The sequence below is a fragment of the Lepidothrix coronata genome, unplaced genomic scaffold, assembly GCF_001604755.1.
Source record: "Lepidothrix coronata isolate B3197 unplaced genomic scaffold, Lepidothrix_coronata-1.0 Scaffold42, whole genome shotgun sequence".
NCBI classification, from domain to species: domain Eukaryota; kingdom Metazoa; phylum Chordata; class Aves; order Passeriformes; family Pipridae; genus Lepidothrix; species Lepidothrix coronata.
The window spans coordinates 1,294,721-1,308,063 of record NW_016690222.1 but is presented as its reverse complement, the minus strand read 5'-3'; the positions used below and the strand labels follow the sequence as shown (position 1 = coordinate 1,308,063).

The following is a 13,343-nucleotide window of genomic DNA, read 5'->3' as shown; positions in this document are numbered from 1 at the left end:
GACAAGATATTCTAGAAGGAAACACCTTTTCATCTTGGACTTGCATATGGTCAAAAACACAACATCTGTGCATATAAAAATACATAATTTTTCATCTACCTGTGTATGACATTTCTGATACCAACAATGAATGGTGGTTAAACAGTCATAGATATCTCTGTATTCTTCCATCCACTTGAATGATTGTATCATTGCCATAAGTCATGATGGCATGCTGGCTATTGCAGTGTGGAAAGCAGTATGGAAGGAACAGATCAATGTGTTTGCATGAAGCCGTTTATTTGCCAGCTGTACCAATGGTGCTGAGCAGGTTTCACAAGTTATCTATTAAACCTAGACTAGTTTCAAAAAATTAAGATTGTTTCAAGACACAATAAAAAAGTCCTCAATTTCTAGGAGACACTAACTGCTGATCAAAAATAAATTTAGTTTTTACATTAAAAAAAATCTTCATATCTCAGCTTCTGATTATCACATTGCAGCAAAAAATGAAGCACAAATCTACTGAAGCAGCTTAGCCATTATAAAAAGCAGAAGATAGAAAAATAATGCTGATCATTCAGATAGTATTTTAAAATCAGTGTTCTGATTGCCAAGCTATTAAAGGAAAGCTAACCTCTTTCTGCTTAGCAACTTTAAAGCAATCATTTTTCAGCAGGTATCATTGTTGTCCGAGACTCTGTGGCTTTTTTAGGGTTTGAATTGTACTATCTGTGAAGTTGTCATGCAGGAAATGAAACTGCATTTTGCTCTGGGTACTCACTTTTTGTACTGAAGGGTATTCGCCACTGTCAATTCCACCCTTACAAAGCATGAATGATGGCACCAGAAGTTTACACATCTTACTCAGAAATGAAATCTGTCTTGTCTGTCAGTAAAAACTACTCTTTATGCCTAAAAAAGTCTGAAGGAAACTTAATAGATCAAGGGAAAAAACATAGCAAAGGAGCACTTCCACCTAATCTCCTCCCTATGGGAGGGATCAGGAAGGGTCCAGTAAGACACAATGGTCAAAGAAACCCCATAGAAAGTACTAAAAAAAAGTCACTACATGCCATGTACACTTGAGCAGAGCAATTGTTTATGAATTCAGAAACTAGTATTTCAGAATGTAATTTTCATAATGAGTTTACAGCATAAATTTAATTTATCCTGGCAGAATTGTGTACATTTGGTGGCACTTTTTTAACATTTCTGATTGTCATAAAATTATACTGGTGAGCTGATTTGTATAATAAATATATGATATTTTTTCAATTGCATATTAAACTTCAGATGAAAAAAAACTTTTTTTTTTTTCCCCAGGCTTGAAATAATTCAGACTTGATTTTCTGGACAGGAATGCCCACAGTCTATTCCTCAAGTAACTCCAAGTAACTCCTGAAATTTTCCCTTAAAATACTTTAATTATTGTGCTTGTAAAAACAAATCCAAAATAAACAAACAAAAAAACCAAAACTAAAATATAGTCTTGTTTTCCTTGCCAGATCCAAAGTCAAAATGACTTGAAATAAACCATAGGATGAAGATTTCAGCTCAGCTGACGCCATCCCGCGCACTTAACTCAGGTAGACACTTCATTTTTCAGGACTGGACATTATGAAGGGAGAAATCAAGATAGATTGTGGTAAAACTGAAGCTGGTTATCCTGATGAAAGATCTGAGGGAATCACAGCTGTAAGCAACTGTTACCCTTGACTTTTTCCATGTAGAGGTACTATTCAAAAATAAAGGCATATTACACAAGATCCTTCTTGAATCTCAGCATTGACAACTTTGCTGCTGGTTTTGCTTATAAGTTCATCATATCAACACCTTGGATTTGTAGAGGCAACACTGTAGATTTTAATTCTGAGGAGGAGACAGGATTCAGAAAAACAGTTTACTCCGTGATGTAAACAGTCAGACTTTTACAGTGCTTTCTGCATCTATAAAATTTGCCCTAATTTGTCACCTGCATAAGTCATCCAGGTTTGCAGAACAGAATCAGTGGATTATGACAAGAGTTTGAATGAACTTATTTTTGCACAATTTCCTAATTTCCTTATATGAAAAGGAGACGTAAGGGCAGAATGAAGAAATAAAAGAAAATAAAAACCGCCACACAAATTATAAACAATTTGGCCATTTCTTAAGAAATTAATAAATACTAGCAGACTTGAAAAATTATGTGGTTTTCATCAGGCCGTGTTGCTGACCACACCAACATCTTTTAGAGGAGGAATAGAAGGCCCAAGGAATTGGAAGTGAAATATAGGTCTTTTGCTTTGTCCAAATAGAGCCTGAAGATGAAGCAAAGCTAGGAAGTTACTGTCAATTCACTATTTTCTATGTGTGTGAAATGAACAGATAGTTCAAATCAACTCTGTAGCAAACTAGAACATGAACCACAGAAGCTACAATTACAAGCCATGTTAATTAGGAGTTCAGCAATCAAGTTGGCCCATACCCAAATGGACATGGTTACATACACTTCTAAACATTAGTAGGTGACCCCTTCAGGTACAATCACAGAATCAATTAGGTTGGAAAAGACCTCTAAGATCATCGAGCCCAACCTATGGACTAAAAACACCATGTCAACTAGACCATGGCACGAAGTACCACATTCAACACCTCTGGGGACAGTGACCACCACTTTCCTGGGAAGTCCATTTCAATGTCTAATCACCCTTTCTGTGAAGAAATTCTTCCTAATGTCCAATCTAAATCTCCCCAGCTGCATCTTAAGACTATGTCCTCTTGTCCTATCGCTGTTTGCCTGGAAGAGGAGGCCAACCTCCATCTGGCTACAACCTCCTTTCAGGTAGTTGTAGAGGTGTATGTAAGGCAGCCTGAAGAACTTTCCATTGCAATGTATAATGCTATGCCTATTCAGAGAGTTCATAGCCAGACTTTTAAAGTCCAAAATCTTCTTTAACACAAAACCAGTTTATTCTCTCTACTACTGTCCTATACTGTAGGAACCAGAAACACCTAAAAGCCATCATTGGAAGATTTTTTCAGAGCAATTCCCAAAGCAGTATACAGTATGCATTGGAGTTGGGAAGACTTTCTGCACACATGGAACATTCATAGAGAAATGGTTGTAAATTTAATCTAATCTACACCCAAGTCTTCTCAGGGACATCATGTAATTCCAGAAACTACTTAATAGGCCCCTAAATATCGTCTTTCCCTACTGTTTCTCCTTGCAACTTGATGTCTAAGAGGAAAAGTATTCTTTCCCTGTCGGTGATCTTTATTTTATCTTCAAATAAAGAGCATGGAAAGAACAGCAAAAGAATTATTCTCCTTGTAAAGATGTTTGATGCATGGAGTGTAGCAAACTGAATTTTATTTCCTAGCTCTAGAAATCAACAACAAAGGCTACAAGAGTCTATAAAACCCAGCTCTAATTTCACTTGTCCCGCTCTAATAAAGGTATAACCGTCTCCCTTTCTCTCAATTTACTTCATTGTTGAAGTAAAAAACTGCAGAAAAAAATTATAGAGACTATGAACAAAACTAGCCATTGTAAAGAAAAATAAATTTATAAATATTTGAGAAAATATTTTTGATGTCATTTAAAATGAGTAAGTCAGAGCTCTGCTGAAGTCAACTAGAAAGTCAGATAATTCGTATCACAGAAGACCCTAAGCATATGTGTTTAGCTAAGGAGGGGATAATGAGTTTGAGTGATGCTTGTGGCTAAACAAAATACAGATAAGTTTTACTGTTCCTTTGCCAGTCTTTGAGAGGCAACGTCTCAGTTTCAACGTACAAAATTATACACTTTCAAAAGGCCTCATGGGATAACTCCACTGCTCATTCCGCTGCAAAAGAACAATGATGAACTGAAATAAACTTCCCTAAAAAGCTATCCAGCAAACATTTCACTAGCTTGAGAGGATTGATTGGTTGACGATGTAGACCTCTATAGATATGTGAAGACTACTGCAGTGCTTATTACCTGCTAGGCCTGTGGAGTGGAGGGAAATACATTGGCTTTTAAAGTTTTTGTATTCCAAAGCAAAACCGACATAATTTCAGCTCAGGTAGAATCTCTGGTTTTAGAAGGTTGACTGTTTCACTGTTTCTGATTCATGTTATTATGAAAGGTCTTTCCACATATAGAATTTTCAAAGCATTCATCAAATGCACAATAACTGTCAGATTTAGTATCTGAGTGAATTAGTTATTCATCAGTGCAAAAGGCTTTTCCAATCAAAACCCTTTGTCCATCTCTTTCTGTAATGAGTATAATGGGCTATTTTTCCTTCCAGCACATCCCAATCTCACTTCCTCCTAACCCTTGGCAGAGCTCCCTGTAATGCTAGCATGGAGAGCTCTGAAGATTATGACATCTGAGAAAACCTGAAAAAGAGAAAGAGGTGGAAATATTTAACAACAGCAGCTGCATCCCATTCAGCTGGCTTGTCAAAGTACATCCTGATTGGAATAAATTACATCTCAGCCTCTGAACACTGGAGGGGAAACAAGGTGTTTACAACATAACACCTAGTTGGATCAATTCCAAACTGTGACATATGTCACACAAAGTTGTCATGATGGAACTAAGTACAGGTTTCTCTCCAAAGCTGAAATCAGTTCATTAGCATCAAAATGTTGATCGTCATTTTGAATGACAGTGTCATCACATTAGCACATAATCAACATAACCCTGTAGAGAAATGAAAGATCGTGTTGGTGAAAGATGGGGATATATCTTGAAGAAGCACATTAATACCTTAAAATGGAATAAAGTCTACAGAAAATTGTCAAATTTTCCAGATAACATACCAGTTACATAGTCCTCAGCTTCTATAAAATGGTCACTCTTTAGAAGAGCGGCATTTGGAAAGCAAACAAAGCCAAAGTTAAAATATAAATCCTGCCATTGGTAGCAACAGCAGTTCAAAGCCTGATTCTGGATTCAAGTAGCTTCAATGAAATCCACCTGCAAGATTTCAAAGCAAGTTTCTCTTCCTCTGTCCTCAAAGTGACCACTGGATTTTGTTAATTGTCAAACAAAGAAAGAAAATAGGCTGGAAGTTAAAGCCAAAGGCTGCCATGTTACATCAGTTAACCATATATAGCTCAGTGCACACTTCTTGCATCTTAGTCAGCCGTTTGTCGGCCTCTGTCGATCAGAAAAAAGTAGAGCCTGCCTGAATATGCAAAACACAGCTACAGCACATGAACAGAAGAATAAGTGGGATCTGAGACAAGCAGGTCTTAGACATCTCCAACTCTCATTTTTAGGATATCAGTGTTAATCATAGCAAACTTAGTAGCGGACAAGGATAACAATCTCTGCACAAGTTGTCTCTGCTTTGCACACAGACCTCAACCATCATCAGCAAAAGAAAATAAATAAATAAGTCTTATATTGCAGCATTACAAGCAAACATGCTTTTTTCATTTGCTACAAGAAGGATTTGACAGTACATACTTGTGGTATTTTACAGTCACACTGAACAGCTACATCTGCTCGAAGAGAAAAATACAATTTCTACCAACAGAGAATTTAAAAGTTGGAAAGGAGAGAGAAGAAGAATGTCATGGAATCTTTGCTCAACTAGATTTATAGCACAATAGTGCTAAGATTATAACATTAGCCAAAGACGATGTAACAAAACAGATTCTAACCCCGAGTTGTGGGAACTTACACGCATTCAACAAACATGAGCCAACACTGAAAAATCATATTCCTTCTTCCCTATGCCCTCAAGAAATATTTATCTGGTAATTTTAGGGCCCAAATCAAACTTGCCAGAGCATAATAAAAAAGTGACATTAAGCAAATGCAAATTAGTTGAAAGAAAAAAAAAATCAAGGAGTTTTTTTAAGCTCTTTATGACTTAGAGTTCTGACTGTAGAACTGTAATAATAATGGTTATTTGTGTCAGGCTGCACACAATCTAACTTTCTCAGTTTTGAAGGGCATCTCAGGGCTGAGGATTGCTGTCTTTCAGCAGTGCATAGACCAGCTGGCTGCCTCCCTCAATACCCTTTCCAAAGGTAGTTAATGTTATGCAATGCTGAGTGGCTTTGTGCTTACTCAGTGTCCAAGAGGCAGCCCCTGCTAAGCAGATAAGTCTTTTTGACCACTAGCTCAATTATTACAGAAACGAAAATTACTCTGTTTGCCACATCAAATGGCAGGTTGTGGCAATTACTGTCTTGTCTCCCCCTCCACCAGTCTCACTCAGACCAGCTTAATGGTCAACCTCTTATACTCCTTCTGTTCCCAAGTATTATCAAGACTGCAGACAAACACCATAACCTAACCCTTTTGCTTCACCTTCGTCTTTGGGGTTGCTTGCTTCATTTACAGATAGCTGAATAAATGTGTTGAGCTGTCTGCATTTAAGCAGAAAATGACACTGCTTGTCACTAAATATAATGAGTGCCGTATGTATGTTTCATTGGAACCACAAGCTCAAATTAGCCTGTCAGAATTTGACTGTACTCTGATGCCAGCCTGTCAAGTGACTCAATTAGCTCAAGAGAATAAAGAAAAGGCTTGTCAAAGCCATCAAAGCTTTCCACTTGCTCAAGTCCCATCCTTTTGCTCACTGTCTTTATTAAATCTAAATGCATTTTATATTTGTAGATAGGTAGATGCTGTCTCTTCACTCCCTCTTCATCAACTCCCTCTTCACCACCACTTTCTTACAGAAGAGCTCATCAAATCTGTGGAGAGGAAAAGGAAGTTATTTCTTCGCAGGTCCCTAAAGCCTGTTTTTTCGTGATGAAAGGAAATATTTACCTGTAGATAAAATCTTATCAGTGGCTAAACTTTGTTTTTCTTGCAGAGCACTAAAAAGCATTAGAATAATATTGAATTTAGAGATGAACTGAAAGAGCAGACTTCAAGCAGAAGTGCTGTCTTATAATTCTTTCTTTTCTCACCAGTGCATATACAGAGGCACAGCATTTATTGTTACAGATGTCCCAGAGACCAGCAACCTGCTGAGCCGCTTGGATCCCCACACTTGTGGATCCCCACAAGTCTATGGGACCAGATGAGATCCACCCAAGGGTGATGAGGGAGCTGGCAGAAGAGCTCGCCAAGCTGCTTTCCATCATTTACCTATAGTTCTGGATCACTGGGGAGGTCCCAGATGATTGGAAGTTGGCAAATGTCACCCCAATCCACAAAAAGGGCTGGAAGGAGGACTCGGGAAACTACAGGCCCGTCAGCCTGACCTCAGTGCCTGGCAAGGTTATGGAGCAGATCATCCTAAGTGCAATCACACAGCACCTGCAGGATGGACAAGGGATCAGACCCAGCCAGCACAGGTTTAGGAAAGGCAGGTCCTGTCTGACCAATCAAATCTCCTTTTATGATCAGGGGACCTGCCTAGTGGATAAGGGGAAGGCTGTGGATGTGCCTACCTGGACTTCAGCAAAACCTCTGACACCGTCTCCCACAGCATACTCCTGAAAAAGCTGGCAGCCCACAGCTTGGACAGGGGCACTCTGTGCTGGGTTAGGAACTGGCTGGAGGGCCGGACCCAGAGAGTGGTGGTGAACGGGGCTGCATCCAGTCAGTGGCCAGTCACTAGTGGTGTCCCCCAGGGATCAGTGTTGGGCCCAGTTCTGTTTAACATATTTATCGATGATTTAGATGAGAGGATTGAGTCCACCATCAGCACATTTGCAGATGACACTAAGTTGGGGGGGAGTGTCGATCAGCTGGAAGGCAGGAGGGCTCTGTAGAGGGACCTGGACAGACTGGAGAGTTGGGCTGATTCCAATGGGATGAGGTTTAACAAGGCCAAGTGCCGGGTCCTGCACTTTGGCCACAACAACCCCCTGCAGCACTACAAGCTGGGGACAGAGTGGCTGGAGAGCAGCCAGGCAGAAAGAGACCTAGGAGTTTGGATTGACAGGAAGCTGCATGAGCCAGCAGTGTGCCCAGGTCGCCAAGAAGGCCAATGGCATCCTGGCCTCTATCATGAACAGTGTGGCCAGCAGGTCCAGGGAAGTGATTCTTCCCCTGGACTCAGCACTGGTGAGGCCACACCTGGAGTACTGTGTCCAGTTCTGGGCCCCTCAGTTCAGGAAGGATATTGAGGTGCTGGACCAGGTCCAGAGAAGAGCAACAAGGCTGGTGAAGGGACTTGAACACAAGTCCTATGAGGAGAGGCTGAGGGAGCTGGGGTTGTTCAGCCTGGAGAAGAGGAGGCTCAGGGAAGACTTCATCACTCTCTGCAACTCCCTGAAAGGAGGTTGTAGCCAGGTGAGGGTTGGTCTCTTCTCCCAGGCAACTATCAGTAAGACAAGAGGGCCCTGTCTGGTCTTAAGCCCTTTCAAAGGAGGTTTAGGTTAGATATCAGGAAGAAATTCTTTACAGAGAGGGTAATCAGGCATTGGAATGGGCTGCCCAGGGAAGTAGTGGATACTTCATCCTTGGAGGTTTTTAAGATGAGACTGGATGTGGCACTTAGTGCCATGGTCTAGTAACCATGGTGGTGTTGGACCAAGGATTGTACTTGATGATCTCAGAAGTCCCTTCCAACCCAGCTGATTCTATGATTCTATGACATTCCTTAGCAACAGCACTTGCATCTTTTCCCAAGGACCCCTTCTCTGCTTCTTCCCAGCTCTCAACCCTGATTCCATCACCTCTTTTGAATGTCAAAGACTCTGTAATGATACCAGCTCATTAGCAAGTAGTGAAACAAAAGAAATGGAATGACATCCTCTTAATCAGTATTATAGGGGTTTTCTTCCTCTGACCATGAGAATATTAAGATTTGTTTAATTGTTAAAAAAAAAAAGTGATTCATGATCTCTTTCACAGACTAGACTCTGATATGCTGCTGGTGTTTTACAAGATGAGGAAACACACTCATTGCCAGTTGTGAAGGTAAGGGCACCTTGTGAAGTGCTTTGGAAGTTGCGCCAAGGCGACAAGCGTCTCCAAGGGGATAAAGAAGGGGTGTATCTGCGTCCTGCTTTTTCTGTGCCAGTGGGATCACAATTCAGCAATTCCTGTACTAGCCTTGTAGCTTGGGAAAAGATTCTTGTCAGCCCATTCCATTACACAACTCACAGCACAGTTGTCCTGAGGATTATGCTCTTGTCACTGTATTCAAAATGGTTTCCTTTAAAGAAAGAAGCGTCCTAAATTCACAAGCTTCCCTTGGAGCCATCTCCAGCAGCATCTAAGCATTAAAAATGAAATTAATTTCATTAAAGAAATAAAATCAAACTTTTAGTTCCAAGACTGAAAAACAAATTACAAATAAAACATAGGACCTCACACCAAGATTCAAAACTGTGCTTAGAAGACAACACTTCTAAGGTCTCAACTCTCATGTCTAATTTCCTGAGATGCCAGGATAGGGATATTTGCAAAATAATCTAACAGTTGTTTTAGAGAACTGCATATCTTAAAGAGTTGCACTGACTTACATACTACAGGAAGTGTTGGTGCAGGACACTACCTGTCAGAAGAGACCAACCTTCCATTTTAATGGCATAGCAACTAGCATGATAAGAGAGTGCCTCTTCTAAGCTGATACCCTAAACTTGTAGCCAGTGCTCTCAGTTTCACCCCTTTGTGACTTGGATTTGTGAAGGAGAAGGGGACTAAGTCAAGTTAAGGCCAAGTCTGGGTTCAGGGCTATCTCAGCTTCCACTGGCCTCTTTGTTGAATCACTGGCCCCATGAATGCAGAGTGGGGCATACAGCAGTGCTTCCATTGTCCCAGTCTGGCAGCTTGCCATGTCAGCATGGGCCCGCAGTCCCAATAAGTCCTCACTGGCCTGGCAAGGGTAGATAGCAGAGTGAAAGGTACTACAAATCCACATATAGACCATAGGCATCTTTGGGGATCCAGGAAGAAAGTTGAGAAAGATCCAAGACACCTCCTAAGCTATCCTCTGGTTCTGTGAACAAAAGGAGGCGGTATATTTTGGTATAGAACTGCTTGCTTCACATTCCAAAGTGCCACCTGATCATACACACAAGCATGCATAGATTATTTAATCAGAGACTCCACCTGAAGGAAGAGAACAAATGAATTGTTGAAACATCTAGGACTTTTTCACACTCTTTCAAGATGTTCACAGGGGAGGAAAAGATAAACACTGAAAAAAACAAAGAAGGTAAGTGAAGAGAAAGGCTGTGGGAAAGTTTCAGGAAGGAATAAAATACAGGTTTCAAATATCTTAACACTGCTTTGGGACACTTAGGCTCCTGAAAGGTATCTACTTGACATCAGTTAAGATTCCCCCAGTGTGTGCATGCCACTGAAGGGAGAGGAGAGTAAATTAACTGACAAAGCAGCAGTAACCTCTGGCAGGTCTTCTATTCCATTCAGATATCAGTGTTTAGCACTTGAAATATCTTTTCACCCAAATAAACAACATCAGGTTTTATTTTGAGGAGGACAAGACCCACAGACAAGGCTATGAGAACACAGAATCTAGCTCAATCTATGTGTCGTCTTTACATTGCTTGTCTTGCAACCAACATTTCTGCACTTTAACAGATAATAATTGCTTAGTTTAAAGGCTTCTTCTTTGGTTTTGCCCTTGAATACTCTAATATGCTGCCAAGTACAGCATGTCTTTCAGGAACTAAAATTCAAGAGAGCATTAGAACACTTGCTCCAGTGCACAATTGTAAATGCTAGTCAAGCCAAAACAATCTTCACTGCTTCTGCAGTTACGCATGAAAATGCAGGTCTGATGGATGCAACCCTTTTTAAGTCATGTAGTACCTTCCAAACCCTCTTTTGTAAATTTTTTTAGTGATACACAGTAGCTTACGTTTGTCTATAAAGAAAGCGTTCCTCATGAGCATTCCTCAAGAACCTTATTTCTGAGATACCTTGAGATTCTCAAGTCTACAAAAGGTAGCCTATTTACTCTGTTATATGGTTTGTTGAAGCTTCAACCAAGAGCTGCTAAACAAAAAACTTCAGTTGTACTGAGTAAAGAAAAAGCAGCATTACCAGTGCACTAACATTTAAGTATTAATTAGACATGATTGGAACATGGAAACATTTAAAATAAATGCTCTTTGTGGTATTATTAAATGTTAAATTTTATGCATACTAAATCATTTTGTAGACTGATAAAATAACTTCTTTCTGTGGCCTAGGAGATGCATAATTAATATATTTTTTCTAGCCATCAGTGTTTAATTATTAAAAAGTTTGACTAACATTTAGATGGCAAAAGCATAAAAGCCTTTTGAAAAAGCCTAATATTTATGTTAAGAATAAGACTGAAATATTTTTACTGGAAATATTTTTTATTATAATTTATTTTAAAGTAGCATATACTCGTCTCTTTAGGTTCTTCTGAAATCTGGGGTAAGGAGAGTGTTTTAATTTCTATTCTCTAGTTTCTCCTTGAATATATATATATATATAACTCAAGTATTTTCTTCTTGCATTGACAAACAAGGTGCAAGGAAGAGCTAATTAAATATGAGAAACTAACTTACAATATAACTGGAATTTTTATGTTTAGGTTGTCTTTGTATTTGATACCAGCCAAAACTGAGACTTTTAACAATAGTAACACTTTTCATTACAGATTTCAGCTTACGGATTTATATCCTGTGTGTTTGATAAATATAAAATAAATTTATAAAATAAATAAAACATAAATTTATTAAGAAAATAGAAAAAAGTTCACACAAACTTGCATTGACAAAAAGGAACCCAGAACAGTGTTTTGACAGGAGTTACAGAAGGAAATCCTGTAGGGACAGTACTGAACACACGTGAGTGACACTATAGCTTGCATCATACAGCGACCAAAAGCCTTCCATCATTATTGCAGCTTGGCACACATCTCTATTGAACACCTATGTACTCATATAATGAATTTTACAATATCACTGGTGTATCACTGCCTTTTCTGGTTCCTATATACTGAAAACATTGAGCAAAATTAAATTGCTAGACATAAAACAACAAGGCCGTGGATAGATGTTCTCCAATAAATGTGGTATGAATTTCTAGTCTTGCCTTCGCACACCAGCCTGCTGCTGGCACATGACAGCCCATAGCACAGGCAAGCAAACAGAGCATCAGCCCATAGACAAGCAAACAGAGCATCAGCCTCCAACCTTTAGGGTTTAAATGCAAGCAAAAGGGCACACAGGCAGGAGTCTCAAGACAAGGAGAAATGAGTGCTCAGAATCACAGCTGACGGCAGCCCATTGGTCACAGCCCATGGTAGCCCGGCTCTTGTTGAGTTTCTGGTAGGTATTATAGAAGTTTTAAGGAAAATTACAATCAGGCATTTGAAATAAAGCAATGGGGTCACTTCAAAGTGATGGAGGAGAGTACTGGAACTGCTCACAAGTACCAGTGCTAACAGGAGACAGTACAAAAGTACTTGCCCAAGAACTTTAAAAAATTAGGATGAAAGTGTCTGGCACTTCTGTTTTCCAGATGGGAGATGGAAGTTGAGCTCTTGGTGCTGGGAGGAAGGACAGTTAGGCCCTAAGAGAAAAACTGTGGCTTATATTTCACATGACAGGGAGAAGAGCAGAGTGATGACAAATGATGTGCAGTACAAACTATGACTGCAGTAGGAGTACATAGTTGTATCTTAAATGGAAGGAGAAAACACTAAGTCCTTGGAAATTGTTTTATACGGAAAAGCGAGAGCAATTATGGGGAAAATATAAGTGGAAGTTATATTTTCTTGAAAGTGGAAATTTCTGTGGAAAGAAGACTCAAGTTAAATGACTGTATAACCCAGGAGTACAAATTTCAGTATAAAAAGAAAGAAACAAAATGCATCTCTGCAGTAGCTTTCTTATCACAGGCTAAAAGCTGATTCTTCTTTTTCCCTGATTTCCAAAGCATCACAGCACCACCATTTCACAGGAGTCTAGTAAGAACCAGCCCAAGCTTGAATATATGCAACAGGATCACTGCTGCTTCCCAAAAGGTTTTTCTGGAGCTTCCGCCCCCCACCCTCTCAAGGAATAAAAAGCTGAATAATGTAATCAACAGCTATTCATTTCCTTGAAGTTTAGCAAATAAGTGGAAAATATGTACTGTGGGGTAAGGTACTTCAGAAAAAAAAATATTCCACAGAAGCAAACTGGAATTTCCTCTGTTAATGAAAATTTTAAATGCATAATACTCTACAGATATACAGTTCAAATGCTGTTCTTCAGGGGATATATCATGATAGGAGTGATGGAGTCCAAAACCATTAATGAGGATTCTGGTTGAAGCATACAGACTTCATGAAACAATTGCTTGAGTAAATGTGAAATTGCTAGCCAGGAAAGTTTAACTCCCATCCAGAAATCAATTAAGTGCCACATTAACTAAATGTGCATGCAACTTGTTCCATTAAAAGCAATGTGTG

General features: G+C 39.5%; 1 long non-coding RNA gene across 1 annotated transcript; it reads left to right on the top strand.

Annotated features, from left to right (window-relative positions):
* Positions 1-8,593: 8,593 nt before the first annotated feature.
* Positions 8,594-12,936, top strand: LOC108496720. The gene is made up of 3 exons (XR_001874554.1): positions 8,594-8,703; positions 8,795-8,860; positions 12,827-12,936. It is a non-coding gene; the product is annotated as an uncharacterized LOC108496720 (long non-coding RNA).
* Positions 12,937-13,343: the final 407 nt, after the last annotated feature.